The sequence below is a fragment of the Triturus cristatus genome, chromosome 6, assembly GCF_964204655.1.
Source record: "Triturus cristatus chromosome 6, aTriCri1.1, whole genome shotgun sequence".
Taxonomy (NCBI): Eukaryota; Metazoa; Chordata; class Amphibia; order Caudata; family Salamandridae; genus Triturus; species Triturus cristatus.
Window position 1 is genome coordinate 286,367,436 of NC_140589.1, and position 16,248 is coordinate 286,383,683.

Consider the following 16,248-nt stretch of genomic DNA (forward strand, 5'->3'; position numbering starts at 1 on the left):
CCACAGTGTAGGCCGACGGCGTAGTCATCAAGGGCCCACAGACAAGGGTGGGTGGGATGCCAGGCACAGTCTTGGTATCACCACATCGAAGGGAGTACAGTGATGTAAACGCCTCATTAATGTGTGTACTCGGACAATGTATGATCAAGACTCAGTCCCAAATGTGTGATCTACTCGCCCGCAGTGTAGGCCGGAGGCAGCGGTCAGCAAGGGCCCACAGCCACATGTCGTTGTCTTGCGATGCACAGAGTTAGTGACACCAGGGCAGTTGTCGGTAGTGTTCGATCACCTCCGTAACGAGCGTCTTCCTCTCACACCTCTCCTTGTGTGCATTGATATGTACTCTGCCATTGACAAATCAAGAATCAGTCCCACATGTGCGACTGACTCGAACGCAGCATGGCCCGAGGGCAGTAGTCCGCGTGGGCCCACGGATACGTGTGGATGGAGTGCTATGCACAGACTTGGTGGCACCACATCGAAGGGAGTATAGTGAGATAAAATCAGCCATAATTGATGTTCTCTGTCATACTGTAATCAAGACTCAGTTCCAAATGTGTGACCTACTTGTGATGGTCTGAGGAGGCTGCCAGGTTTGCGGCACTTTGGCTTGGAGCTTTCACCGGCACGTGGTGGGCCCTCTTCGACACACGACGGTGTCGGCACGGTGGTTGAGGCCTGGATGCGCAGGGCCTGGCAGGACTGGTACGGGGACCTGCGGCCCGGGGTGCAGCAGGCACACAGGAACGCAGGCAACACCGCTCACAGCGATGGCGTCTGCCTCGTGGCGGGGTGAGGGGCGCCGCCCTGGCAGAGACATTGGGCATTCCAGAAGAAGACCACGCCCAGAGCTACGTGCTTTTTATTCACACCCCTACGCAGGCCTGGTGTACGCCGGGCCAGCCCATTCTGCTCATGCTTACAGGGGGGGACGTAACAAGCTACATTTCTGGGATCTACCCCACTGGCTGGGGTGACATGGTTGCGTCCACTTTCCACTGCATTCCATACACCAGCGGTGTATGTCAACATGGATATGTGTGTGGTCTGCATACTGCAGTCTGGCCATCGCGTCCATGCCACACTAGGCATTGTGTACATTCTCATTCATCGGTCACTTGCCTCCTTCGCACATGCCTGGTCCCCACCTCTTCCCACAATCTGCTATTGTGTGGCTGCGGTGCCATGCAGTTGATGGCTTATGTGCATGGCTGGCCCAGGTTGCCAGAGTAAGTTGTGCTGCCATGTCTGGTGGGTGGGCATGTTGTTTGGCATGTTGTATGTGAGTTTGTATCATGTGCATTCCCAGTGTTGTGAGTTGCATGATTCTGGAGTTGAGGTGTGTGGTGTGTTCATTTGGTACTTGCCAACGAGCAACACATTTCCGTAGGTGCCAGCCAGGAAGCTAAGGGTGATGATGGACTGTCGGAACATGTAGAACTCATGCACTCGGAATGGGTGGTTGGCGTCGACGTTGGTGGAGATTCCCATGTGGTCCACTATTGCCTGCACAGTGATGGTATGCGTGTGCTTTCGGTAGCGGATATTGTGTGCAGTGTCACCAGGGGGCACAAGTAGGACATGTGTTGATTCAATTGCCCCCTGAAACGTGAGGGAAGCCAGCTATAGCATTGATGCCTTGCTTGGTCTCCAGCTATTCCTGCACAGTGTGGGGGAATGATAGGTAGTGTGATACCAAGCTGATGATGGCATCCAAGACAGTTGTGGGGGGCTTGGATTGGGCTGGCTGTGAGACTCCTCCATCTCTGGTGGTTGTTGGTTCGCAGGTCCCAGAGGCCAACATGTGCAGCACAGCAAGCAGCTTTGTCGGCGGAGGGATGTTGGTTGTCCACTGTGTTGGTACCATCAGCCTGTGGGCAGTGGTGGGCAGGATGCGTAGGATGGTTGTCCTTTTGAGCCTGTGGTAGGCAATGACATTCCCTGGTGTTGGGTCTGTGAGGTTGGTGCATTTTCAGCAGGTCGATGTCTTTGTCTGCGCTGCCTCAGTGTTGGTCTGGGCAAGGGGGGACCGGGGGGGGTCCTGGGGGTGGTGGCAGTGGGTGTTGTTGCCTACTGGGTCTTCGGGCTGCATGTTCAGTTGCCCGGGGGCATCTGTTGTTCTTCATGTTTGGCTATGGGCTGTGCTCCCTTGTCTGGTGCCGGTTGTTTTCCGACTTTGCACCAGGTCAAAGCAGGTGTTAATTTCCTGCTGCTAACCTGCCTTATAGCATGTTTTGTGATCTTATCGCCGATCTGGCTGGTCATTGAGAATGTTGTGGAGTGGTGTTGTCGCGCCTTTCTGCACAGGAACGCGTACTCTGCATCTCATTAGCGATAGTTGCCGGAGTCATCTGTGGCGATGTTTTTTGAGGATGCTATCGCTGGAAAACTGGTGATATGGGCTGTTAGCACCGGCTTGTGAATGGGGCGGTAACTTTATCGCGAGTTTGGCTGTGATAAAGTGCCTTGAGAATATGCCCCCAAGTACACTGGGTTACAGTTTTAAAGAGAACCAAAATCGGTAGTCTCGAGACTTAAAGGTCAAAGTTTCATGGGGTGGCATACTTCATTATAGGGGCCATGTTGGTATTGGCATTAAATCAATGTGGGCTGCAAACCAGGGAAACCGGGGAGATCTTCAGATAGAAGTACAGCTAAAGTGTGGTTTTTAGTACCTAGATTTGCTGATGTGGTTAGTGAAGAGAGGGAACTACCTACTGGGGGACTAATAATGTTTATCTATGTCTTCATTGTATAGGGCTAAAAACAAGTCAGAAGGGGGCGAATTCTACCTTCGCTTTAGGTCTAAATGTTTTCAGCCCTTCAATGTGCCCATGACAGGTGGAATAGTCTTTCTTCAAGACTGGATCTCTATGTTTGTGATAAGTGATTTCATGTCTTTAAAAACACCAATACTAAGCCTTTTAGTCCATCGGAGGAATTCTGTTCCCTTCCAAGGTGGACATTGAGAAAAGATGGTACAGGTACAGTCAAGAGACAGAACTACCAATTTGTGTATGGTAATTACACCACAACATTAAACTTGATCAAGTGTCACTGCAAAAAATGCACAAACGTAAACTGAAAGGGAGCACCCACCTTGCATGTGAACCCTAAAACGGTATGCAATAATGCTATATGCAAAATCAGATAGGCTGTTGATGAAAATCCAGACCATAGAGAATAGAACTAAACTCATGCTCCAACTGTCCATTTTTGAACTTCGACTGGGATAAATTTACATGGCCATCAAAGAGAACAAAAAGTTCTGTACACAAAATAAGCTCCACAAATTGAAGAAACAAGTGGTCAGATTCTCCCACAAAAAGATGTACACCTACATCAGTGGTGATTATTAGAAGAAACTAAACTGAGAAAAGAGTATCCAGAGATACTGAATCATGCCACTTCAGCTGATATAAACTGCTTTCCTGCTCTGATGAGTGAATCTGTGGCAAGGAACAGAACAAGGATCAACCACCAGTAAGAAGCCCGCATGATCCCTCAGGCACCAAGATTCTTTCAATCACCATGGTTTGGACCTCCTATTCCTCTTTCGCCTTCTGTGACATGGTCACATACAGCAAGTGCTTTTGAAGGTGCTCATTACCCCTTGTTGGCAATCAGCTTCCTTTTTCAGAAAAAAATCCGCAAAGATGTTGCACAATAAAAAAAGGGCCAACAAATGATATACTGGAATCCACCAGCATCACCACCACAGTTGTGGAGCTGATCAAGCAAACAACAGGCTAGCCAAACAACAAACTAGCTGTTGGTCTTAGTGCCCGCATGTTGGACCGAGACCATACGACTGCACTAAATAAAGCTCTTAGTTTTATTCCTACCAACAACAGCAATGAATTTTAGATAAGGTTTGAAGTGGCCACTTTCTTTCAGTAAATCAGACTTCAAGTTCTTTTTCAGCAACATTGAGGAAGCAAGATCATTGAGAAAACAGGCCTCAGAGAAAAATTCTCTTCCATTCCTCTTACCAAACATGATGTGAAATACTGGTCAGGTTAGGTTACAACACAACCTAAATGTTCTGTGCTCACCCTCTGGTAGCTTGGCACGGAGCAGTCAGGTTCAACTTAAGAGGTAATGTGTAAAGTATTTGTGCAAAACTTCATACAACAACACAGTGAAAATACCACAAAAAGACTCCAGACCAGGTTAGAAGGATAGATTATGATTTTGTAAATAAAACGAGATGAAACTGCAAGATTCCATTGTGTAGAAGTCAAGATATGAATTTTTAAGGAATAAATGTAAAATATGCCGCTTAGAAGCAAATAGCGTCTACAGAGTTAATTGATATCGATGGACCGGAGCAAAGTCAAGAATTCAGGTCTACCGAGGATGGAGCACAGGCTGGATACAGGACCCACGCAGGCCCTGGAGCAAAAGTACCTTGATCATGGTTGCCACAGCTAGATTTGTCGTTGATCCCCACGCATTTGAGGTGTTGCTGCAAATTTCCCTATGTAACTGCGGTGATGCATCAGTTCCAGGAGCTTATAGTCAGTTTCAAAGTGTGGCGGTTTCAATTGCGATGCGCTGGGTTTCTCCATGCTGTAGAGGTGATGCGTCGATCTTCTCCCTGCAGTGGCAGCGATCTGTCAGTTCCGAAGCGGTGCTTCTGAGTAGGATGCAGCTGTTCCAAGTGCGATGCACCAGTCCTTTTCCGACACCAGCGGCAATGCGGCAATTCTGCTCTTCTGATGCAAACCCCTGGGTCCACTTCCAAGGGTCCAGGACTGGGGTGCCACCACTTGGCAGGACAGACTCACAAGCAGATGAGCCCAAGAATTACAACATGAGGGTTCTAAGTGTTTTGTGTCCCTGAGTCTTAGGCAACAGGAGGCAAGCCAGCAAGCCCTTGGAGTCACTATGGGTTCAAGTGATGCAGGTACAGTCCTTCTTATCCAGGTAGAGAGAAAGCAGCAGGCAGCAGGGCAACGCAGTAAGACAAGAGTTAAGCAAGCAACTAGTTGTTCCAGGAGAGTGGCAGCACTGCAGATCCTCTTCTTCGTGGCAGTGTGGGCACAGGTACAAAGGTATGCTGATTTGGTATTGCCAGAGGTCCAATACTTATACCCAGTAGGGTCTTTGAAGTAGGAGTGACTTCAAAGAAAGCTTTGAAGTGCACAGAGGTTCTCCCTTCCTGTCCTGGCTACAGACACACTACAGTGGGTAATCAATTCTTTGTGTGGGGACAGCTCCTCCCTCCCATCCTGCTCAGGCTGGCACATCTGCATGCAGATGACCTCTCAATCACACTTATCCTTCCTTTGTGTGTGACTGTCTAGAAGGAATGCAGTAAGCCAGCTGTCACCCAACCCAGTCATGTATTTCAGAGACAGGCATAAGGCACCAAATTGTTCAAGTAGGTAAATGTCAACTTTCTAAAAGTGGCATTGCTGAACTGGAATTTAAAATCCAACTTCACCATAAGTTGTGATTTTAAATTGTGAGTACAGTGACATTGAACTTGAAAAGTCTATCTCTTCACAATTAGGAGTTATACTTAAACGATGTAATAAGGTAATCCCAATATTATCCTATGGGAAAGAAAGGCCTTGCATTAGTGAAAAATGAAATTGGGAATTTGTCACTACCAAGACATGCAAAGTTTAAAAGGCATGTCCCGCCTTTTCAATACACTGCACCCTGCTCTGCGTGTTATACAAGGCCTACCTTACGGGTGACTTATAATGTATTAAAGGGGAAGATTTATGCCTGGCAAGAGGGTTTACTTGGCAGTGTGAAACTGCCCACACAGGCTCTGCCGTGGCAGGCCTGAGACATGGGTAAGGGACTACTTACGTGGCACAATCAGTGCTGCAGGCCCGCTAGTAACATTTAATTTACAGGCCCTGGACACATGTAGTGCACTTTACTAGGGATTTAAAAGTAAATTAAATATGTCAATTGGGGATGAACTAATATTGCCATGGTTGGGGATAGTGCACAAGCACTTTAGCACTGGTTAGCAGTGGTAAAGTGTGCTGAGTCCTGAAGGCAGCAAAAACTAGGTCAGAAAAATGGAGGGAGGCAGAAAAAATGTTGGGAGCAGTTAGGTCGAACACCCTGTTAATCTGCCAACAACATGATCTTATTAATCAGGGCACTTTATCAAGATTTGATACCCAGTGTTAGACCTGTCAGTCTTAGGGTGGTATTCCCACAAACTTTTTGCCTTACTCCTTCATATTTTACCGAGGACTCTATGCACTGTGCCACTTCTAAATCAGTGTCAAAGTGCGTGTGCTCACTCCTTAAAACATTGCAAAACTGACTTATGCCCAAATGTCATATTTAATTTACATAGAAGTCCCTAGTAAAGTGGTACTTCATATACCCAGGGCCTGTAAATTAAATGCTACTGCTCGGCCTCCAGCACTGATTGAGCCGCTCAATTAAGTGGCTCTTTAAACATGTCTGGCAAAATAAACCTTTTTAGCCAGGCCCAATCCTTCCTTTTTAATAAGCCTCGGTGGAGTTCGTGGAATTCTGCTACGCAGAACTCCGCGAAGTGCAAAAACAATTCCCCCGTGCTACGCAGAGCTCCGCAAGCAGCGCAGTGCACTAGGTAAACGCCGTTTGCAGTGATTTTCAGTGCCAGGTGCTTGTCCGTATTGGGCAATCATCGCGAATGGCACCATGCACAGCGCAAGCGGATGCTGCTTCCTTTCTGCCGCACAAGTAGCTTTTTACTCGAGCGGCAGCTTTCTCAATGCGAATGGATGGTTTCTCAACGGAATGGTCGTGATCACACACAACCACTCGCAATGAGAAATTTGACCGCCCACGTTGAGAAATCTTGCCGGGAGGTTGATTTTCCAACCACGCGCTCGCCAACTTGATGTTGACGATCACAAACGTGGAAAAATCTCGCTGGGAGTTTTTGGGAACTCCGCAAGCTCTGCGTAACGCGGACTGCAGAAGTCTCCACGAGCGGAGCGGAGTTCACCGCCCAGACTTACTTTTTAATACAAATACATCACCCCCAGGGTATGCTCTAAACATAACATTGAAGTTACCTTATTACATTTAATAAGCTGTAACTTCCAAATGGGAACAAGTAAACAGAATATGTTGGGTGTCTTTGGAATTGTAATGAAAAACACTCTTATGGTGAAGTAGGATTTTTGCATCACAATTTTGAAAATGCCACTCATTGAAAGTTGCCAGTTTTCTGCGTTATCCTATTAGTACCTGCAACCTGTCTGTGGGTCTCATGACTGGGTGTAGTGGCAGTTTGACTTTGTGTATTCCTTCTAAACAGACACACACAAAAGAGCGCTTAGTTATGCTTGAATGTGCCATCACTGGGAGGATGGGATGGCAGAGTTAGGCACAGCCCCACTTACACCTGAATAGGCTGTGCCATGCTTTCACACAAAGGATTACATACCTCCTGTAGTTAGTCTGGAACCAGGGCAGTGGAGACAGTAAACCTGTGCACGTCAAAGGGAAACGCCTAGAACCTTCTCCTATTTCAAAGGATGCCCCAGTTATAAATATTGGACCTCAGACATTAATGCTTCAGTACACTTCTGGACCTGAGGAACCTTCTGACAGGAAGAAGAACTGCTGCACTGCTGAACTGACTGCCACTCTGCTGGACTGCTGCCCTGAACGGCTGCTGCATGCTGTGCTTACCTGCTGCCATCTGCCCTCACCTTGGTAAGAAGGACTGGACTTGCAACCTAGATCCAGGATCATTAGAGTGACTTCAAGGGCTAGACTCTTGTAACCATCACCTGGACTCTACAGCTGTAAGTGTTACCGTGCCAAGTGGAGCCACCTCAGTCATAGACTCTTAGAAGTGGGCCTGAGGGTGCTATGCCAGCCCATCTGTGCATCCAGCAGAACTAATGCACTGCCTCTGCTGCACGGTGCAAACCTGAATAGAACCAACGTGCCACCTCTGCTGCGAGGATTCTGTGAGCATAAGGACTCCGCATCAACCTCACAGCTTGAAACCACATTGGAACCACTGCTGTGCAATGCACTCTCGACACAGGCCCTCGCAACACAAATCTATCAACGGAAGCCTTGATGATGATGCAGGACTTCGCATTGCAAGCCACGCAGTCTCTTCAGAACAAGCCGGAATGCTACGCATCCTCGACCCAGGGATTCCACATCTCAAGCTTCCCTCTTCAACATCCTCCTTGTGAATGATGCAGGACCTTGGATCATTATACGCTTGCAGCTCTTTGGAACCTATGCATCGCCTCAGCTGTGGGACTCATCCTCGACACAAAACCTCACAATGCTCTGTAACCACATTTAAGGTACTCTTACTCAGTGTGCCTAACTTGGTCCCTGTAACCATTCTGCACTCTCCTGCGGTTGACCTGAACTTCTGACTTTGTACGGGTCCCGCACAACCAGATACTCACATTAAGCGCTTTGTGCTTTTTTGAGCTATTTTGACTTAAATCTTTAAAATTGAATAGAAAAAGTTCTACTGCTTGGATTTTTGTTATTTTGGTGGTGTTTCATTTATTAAAATGTACTCTTTCTAAGCTTGTGCTTTTACTTTGTTACTGTTTGAAGTGTTGAATAAATACTTTGCACATTGCCTCAGAGTTAAGCCTGACTGCACTGTGCCAAGCTACCTGAGGTTTGAGCACAGGTTAACTTAGGCTTTGCTTGTAACTTTACCCTGAGAAGGATTGTGGTTCCTGCTTCAGTAGAGTTTCACCCTCCTCAACCAGTAGCCCAATTTCTTACACCCAGGATATTGTAAATATACACTATGTATCTACAATGTTTGCATTGTCATATTCAAATATTCCCTGAGATCTCTCATGGATATTCCTTGCATGAAGATATCTGTATACACACTTAGAATTATGAACACGTATGGGCTTATGTTTCCCTGTACTCAGGCTTAAGGGTACAGCATGACACACAGAACATTAGTTTACGAAGGCAGACATACACAGGTCAACATTTCCTAGAATATGTTCACTTCCGGGCACATCAGGGCACGTGACTGGCCTGGGAAATCTGCATTCTCATTCATTTAACACAATCCTCAGGAATATGAGCACCAATAGAGGAGTTTTCGCTTGTTGACACATGGCTCCTTCAGAATAATATCTCTTAAACTCTCAATTAACAAGCAACACTTTTTGGGCTCTAACTTATATGAATGGGTCTCCTTCAACATACAATTTTTTTTCCATAGCTTGCACACATATGATTCACACTATTTTGCAATGCTTCTCCGAATGTATACCAAACCTGATTTTGTACCACAATGCAGTTTCATCCATGTCCTGACTCCAGTAACATCACCTCAGCAGGCTTAACCTACCAAGGTACTAATAGCTTGCAAAACTAGAGTTTCCTACCTGATGTCTGATACAGGACCCTCCTGGCCAGCTAGTCTTGAGGTACTTGACCCCTCTGGAACCTTATGACTTCAGGGGACTCCATCCCCCAAATGTCATTGCACCAGGAGGTGCACCCACAGCTAGTTGCTTCTGAGAGGGTGGGACCTCCTCTGCCGATAGCTGAAAAGCGCCTCTGCAAATCAGCAGTGTGGGACGTCTTGGCCAACATTCTTGGGGTGCTCAACCGCTCCGGACGCTCAGGACTTTAGGGGACTCCATCCCCCAACTTCCATTGCACTAGGAGGTGAATCTGCAGCCAGTTGCTTTTGAGGGTGTGGGGCCTCCTCCGGTGTGTGCTGAAAAGCACCTTTGCAAACCCCCCCGCGCAGGACATGCCCGGGCCAAGAGCGGGCCTGTCTTAAGCCCATCATCACCAGGAACAGGCAGAACAGGGCCACGCCCCTTGGCTTGTCACATTGACTCCCTGCATCCTGTGCTAAGAACACCTTCCATCTTCCTGGTTGCTTGTTTTCATTGCTAGTCACTGACTGATCTCTCCCTGTCTGACTGCGGTGGAGAAGCTATGTTCCCTGAACTATCAAGGAGTGGCCCTCATGTGCTAATCACTTCATAGACTCTTGTCTGACTGACTTTGAGCTGCTGCATTATCCCAGATAAGGGGGCGGGAATGGTGCGGTGGTGCTGAATGAACTGTAGCGCGGACAGACTACACGCAGGGTGGCTTTCTGCCAAAAAACGTGTTTTCTCTTTACCATCCATACTACTGCAATTTGCCTAGTGTGTTATTGTCTGAACCACTTAGCCTCACTGGACATATTTGGTTGTCCTTCTGTTAATCTGTCTAAGACTTCATTCCTATGTTTTGCACATAACCCATTTATTATTATGTAGTACTAGCTTGTGATGTGGGCTCTGGGCTGCATTCTTTGACCAACTGTCACCCTGCAAAATAGTATTTAATCAAGCCCTCTTTCCCTGGCGGGCCAGACCAAACAGTGACCTGATTGTTATACCTTTACAGAGCCCCTGACTATGTTTTCAGGGTATTGGGTCTCTCCCTTTCTGGTCAAGCCTTAACTGTTTATTCCAAAGTGATCTATGGGGCCTGCGCTCCTGTTTGGTCTGTAAAAAGGAAAATAAAAATCACAGATAATTTAGCTGAAACAAAAAAGGCTAGGAAACAAGCCTAGCATGTAACGTCAAATGTTGCCCTCGATGAGATGGACGTCCTCATATAAGAGGTTGAGGGCTTGCTGAAAACCCGTGACATAGGGAAAAGCCCTGTTGAATCCAGATGATGCCCAGGGCAACATCTAAGCTTATCTGTTTGATTCAGGTGGAGGGAGGATAATGGTTAACACTACAGACGATATTGTCCATAAAGTGAGTTTGCAGAGCCCCGTGTAACAAGGCAGTGGTCTCTCTGGCAGCTCGAGAAATTACCCTGTCCTACTCTGGCCGAGTGCAAAAATAGGTTCCAAATGCTGGGGGAGCCGGAGGAAGATGAGTTGCAAGTTGCCCCCGTATCTAAGGATGCCCTTTTCACTGGCAACTCGCAACAACATTCCAACCAACACATAGCGGCGACGGTTGGGACACAATGCAATTTATTAAAAACAGAAATCATTGGTTTGAAACCTGCTGCTGCCTCACTCACACACCTTTCTACAGACAAAGTGGAAAAGTTGGGGATGCTCTTGGAGTCTCTGGTCATGCAAGGGCCGAACAGTAATTAATGCTGTCCTGAGATGCAATCTCCAATGCTTCCCAACATGGCTCCCCAGTTGCTGATTAGAGCCAGAGATGTCTCGCTCTCAGCAAGTGGCAATTTACGGAAAAGTATACCACTACTGGTGGGGCCTAATGCAAATGTTACCACTGGTGGAGGCATTACACGAAATCCTTAACCCTACTAACTAGGGATTTCGCACCCCCAGAAAGAAAACAGGAATTTGCAAATAAGTGTGTTCGTAATCATGATTCCCAGGCAACTGACACTGAGCCCTCCCTCGGAATGCCCGTTTCCCCTTTCCCTGTGGGCAACAGAGAAAGTTACCTACTTAGGAAATGCAGCAAAGAGGTGTTCTTGATAAATATTCTGAATCTACGGCCCTCTGATCTGGAAAGTAATGAATCTCTGACCAACAAAACCATACACTGGCTCAGATATGTCCATGACTGCTGGTCTGTGATTACAGAAGACATACTTACCACAACCAGAGATGTGAACAAGCATAGTAGAACTGCCTGTATGTACATGGAATTTGTGAATAATGCCTTAGTGGACGGTTTAATTCACAGATGTTTCGAACAGCGGCTCTTCCATTTGTTTAAAATTAAATCTTCCTGATGAATTCTTATCTGTGAGCAAGAGAGGGCGCATTTTCCAATCGGCCTTGTCTACTAATAAGCATGTGCAAAGATCTGTTTCTCTTGGGGATTCTGACATTGATTGACTACAGCCACCCCTGCCACTAGCTGTGGTGAATAATGAGTGTGGTGGTCCTCCAGTGCCCGTGCCTCATTTACAGTTGTTGACCGCTCCTGGGAACAAGCCAGATCTGGTTAAACTAATGTCTTGGAATGCTGCAGGTATTCACTCAAAACTCTCATATTTAGAATAGGAGAAATGTATTGATGGGCACCACATCATTCTATTGCAAGAAACGTTGGCTACCCGCCTTGAGTATAGACCTAGCAACAATGCAGTTCCGGACTGCTCTGGTCGAGCCTCAGATGGGTTACTAATCTGGTTTAAGTCCACAATTGTTTGCAAGCGAGAAACATTAGACACTGACACCAAGGATATGTTGGCTGTAAAACTAGCGTTTAGAAAAACCCCTAGTTCGAATTACAAACATATTGTGCTGATTAATATCTGTTGTTTGCTCTGTTTCTGATAAGGCTAATCACAAATACTCCTTCTCCTTTCCCTTTGTCTTTTGCTTGGCTCCCTAAAACAGGAATGGCCCGTGATTATAGTTAGTGATTCCAAGCGATCTCGTCCCTGCTGTTACCTGATGATGAGGAGTTCCTTGCAATCCCGGTAAAAAAATTCCAAAAGGTCGCAAACCAGCTCTTCCATCTGACTTAAGGGTTTGGGCTAAGAGCAAGCATTGAGCACTCCATCTCGGGTCAGCCTGCATCCTCTACCTCTAAAAGTGGCAGATCTCTCAGTCACATAGACTGCGCTTTACTGGACCTTAGACTGTGGCCCCTTCTAAGTGACATGGAGGTCATATTTCGCCCTGACAGTGATCATAACGCTTTTGTTGCTAACTTTCTTGATGACATCTTGCCTGCCTCCCAGGACTGTGACACTGAGTGCAAAATATTGCTGACTAACAACCATAAAAATGTAAATTGGGGAGATATCATTACTAACGATCGTCTACTGAGTGGAATTTATCGAGCCTTTGTTGATTTTTTAAGGCCTTTGGTATTATTGGTCTTGATTGGACAAAAGTTTGCCCTGTGCCATTCTGATTTCTTTCTGATTCTGATTCTAAGACAATGTTTCTTGACCCGTTCTAAATGGAAAACTAGTTCAAAAATATCCGTCCTTGGTTCTCAAAGGCATGCAAAGTGGCTAAGAAGGGGCTGATTGTTTCTGCTAGAAACGTAGGGGCATATTATCAAGCCAGGCGATACAATTATCGCCGCTTTAGCAGCAGGAAACTGCCGCTAAAACAGTGATACTGGGCTTGATAATATGCTCTATGGAATTCCAATTGACGCTCAGGTTAGATGTCCTTCACATCTAACATGGGCTTCAATTGGAAATTTATAACGCATATAATCAAGCCCATTGTCGCCGTTTTAGCGGCAGTTTTCTGCTGCTAAAGCGGCGATAATTTTATCGCCTGTCTTGATAATATACCCCTTAGGCCCTAAGATCAAGTCTCTCTACTGGGACCAATGGCTTGGAGAAGTCTAGAGCGATTCCCGCCCAGAGGGCATGATCAATAAATTTCTAACACACAAGTGTCTTTTCCCAAAAAAACCCACATATATGTACAAGATTACTTCCCATACAGCCAAAACTCTTTACTTTCGGTTCAGAATTGGTTCACTCCCTCTAAACTCATTGACGTCCCTACAGACGGTTTTAATGAAAAGGGTTTTCTTTTCTTTTATATGTTTCTTGTTGAATTGTTTTTCTGACCAGATACTACATGATGCTTTACATTATGGCCACCATTCTGAACGAACCAGACTTAGGAGTTTAGTCATTTAAACTGGAGCACTTGATTTTATAAAAATGCTCTGTTAGCCATGGTATTCCTTAGAGATTGTATTAGTACAAGGGCTTCCCGATAATTGAATTGATGTATGCCTTAAGCTATTTTAGACAAAAGACAAACAATTGATGGACGGAATGCAGAACAAATCAAAACATTCTCCCCAGTCAAGAGATCTGGGTTAAATCCATCATTATTTTGCTCACCATGCCACCCCAGTTTAGACCTGGCCATATGCAAATCAGTCTTGACCCTGTGCCTCATGGGAACAGTCCAGCCCGAACTGCCAAGCCAGGCCCTCCCTGGACCGGAAACAAGCATCCTAGGACCGGTTTCGGGGTATCACCCCTCTTCAGCCAGGATAGCTTGAATCCAGAGGCACGGTGAGCCCGCGACCTACGTCTTGGCATACCCGGTGCACTTAGGGTGAGAAAACAAAAGATACACAATTGATGGACGGAATGCAGAACAAATCAAAACATTCTCCCCCAGTCAAGAGATCTGGGTTAAATCCATCATTCTTTTGCTCACCATGCCACCCCAGTTAGACCTTGCCATATGCAAATCAGCCTCGATCCTGTGCCTCATGGAAACAGTCCAGCCCGAACTGCCAAGCCAGGTCCTCCCTGGACCGGAAACAAGCATCGTAGGACCAGTTTCAGGGTTTCACCCCTCTTCAGCCAGGATAGCTTTAATCCAGTGGCACAGTGAGCCCGGAACCTACGTCTAGGCATACCCGGCGCACTTAGGGCGAGAAAACAAAAGACACACAATTGATGGACAGAATGCAGAACAAATCAAACCATGAGCTTAAGAAAGATGATGGATTAAACCCAGATCAGTTGATTGGGGGTGAGTGTTTGATTTGCTCAAGCGCTCCGTCCATCATCCCCTTTGGTATCGCTTTAAGCTGTTTTAGAACTAGAGTTTCAGTATTGTGATTTTATTCTTCCTGTTTTGTAACACTGGTTCCTTATAAGGTTACTTGATTACCCATTGCTCTAGTATGTCAAGGAAGCCATGCGCTACTTCCGTGAGATTAAGAGCTGTGCTTGTAACCCTGATGGAAGCCTGCATGTTTTGCATAAAACAACTTTTATTGCTCAAGAATGTTTAATTCCAACTCCTATTCTTGATGGAAGTTTGGCTTATTTCCACACAATTTTTACTTCTCAAGAATTTTTACTTCCTTTAGGGTAAATTTCTGTTGCTCCTACTAGGTCAAGTCCAGCATCTCTTAACTTCCATTGACTATTGCTGTGTGATGCGCAATCATTTTTAAAGTGATGTAAAGTTATTGTGTTTTTATGTAAATGTAGTTTCATTTTATTGGTAAGTGCACTTTTATGGTTATATTTATACTGCTGAGCCATCTCTTTGTTACCTACTGATCCTGATGACCTCTCATTGTTGCAAGGTCGCCTTGCAAAACTGAAGTAACCTACCTGATACTCCAGTTCTAGTTACCGATGTTAAATCTTCAAGCTATGGTACATTGATTTTTATGCTGATATGTATGAAGTCACTACCTTTCAGTAGGTGCCCCCTCTGACATGCATTTGAAGAGGCATTGATACAACTACGCCAGTGTAAGGTTGAAGACAACATATTTTGTGGATAGCATTATTGTATAGTTTTAGGTTTCTTGTGCATGTTGTGCGTTCACTTTTTTTTTTTTATGCAGATAGCGCGAACTCGACCCGAAACTAAAGTATTGGAGCGCTTTACATGAGTACCGGTTACGTTACACAAGGACACATTCAGGCTCGGGAAGATTAAGTGATTTGCCCAGAATCAGAGGATGTGGACGCGACCCTGAGGCTCGAACCTTGGTCTCCAGCACCAAAGTCGGCAGTCTAGCCGACGGACCACATCCTCTCTACTCTTTATATAGGAAAATTCTTTGCAGTGACACTCGGTCGAACTTTATGCTGTGGCATAATTGCCATAGACATATAAGTCTTTCTGTCTCTTGACTTTGCCATCTTTTCACGAGTTCCCCCTCAGAAGGGAACAGTGTTGCTCCGATCGACTCAGAGGCTTAGTGTTGGTGTTTTGATACCTTTTCGAATTACATCGTTTATTATAAACAGAGAGGTCGATCCTGAAGAAAGCCCACGGCATCTGTCAAATGCACACTGAAGGTCAAAAACATGTTGACCTAATGTGAAGGGTAGATATAGCCCCCTCTTTACTTCTTTTTAACCCTTCACACTGGAGACATAAATAAACATAGTTAGTCCAGTAGTAGGCAGTTTCATATTACTCCTTTGCTCTCTGCACTAAATACACCCCACACCAGCTATGCTAGTTCCCAAAATTCACGTGCTGATTGTATTTCAATGTGAAAAGCTCCCATGTCCCAGGGTGGTAGCACACATTAGTATAATTCCAATACCAGTGTGAAGAAGGCCTTTATGATGAAGCATGCCACCCCTGTGTGAATGAGATATTGTGTCCTTTAAGGAATATAACCAGAAAACATTGGCTATAAGCCTTGAGACTACAAATTTAGGTTACCTTTAAACTATAACACAGGGTACTTGGTTGCTTTGTTCAAGGTGAGGGTGTACCTTCTGTTTCCCTCCATTTCTCCATTAGTGATATATAGGATTTTACACTGACCGTCACAT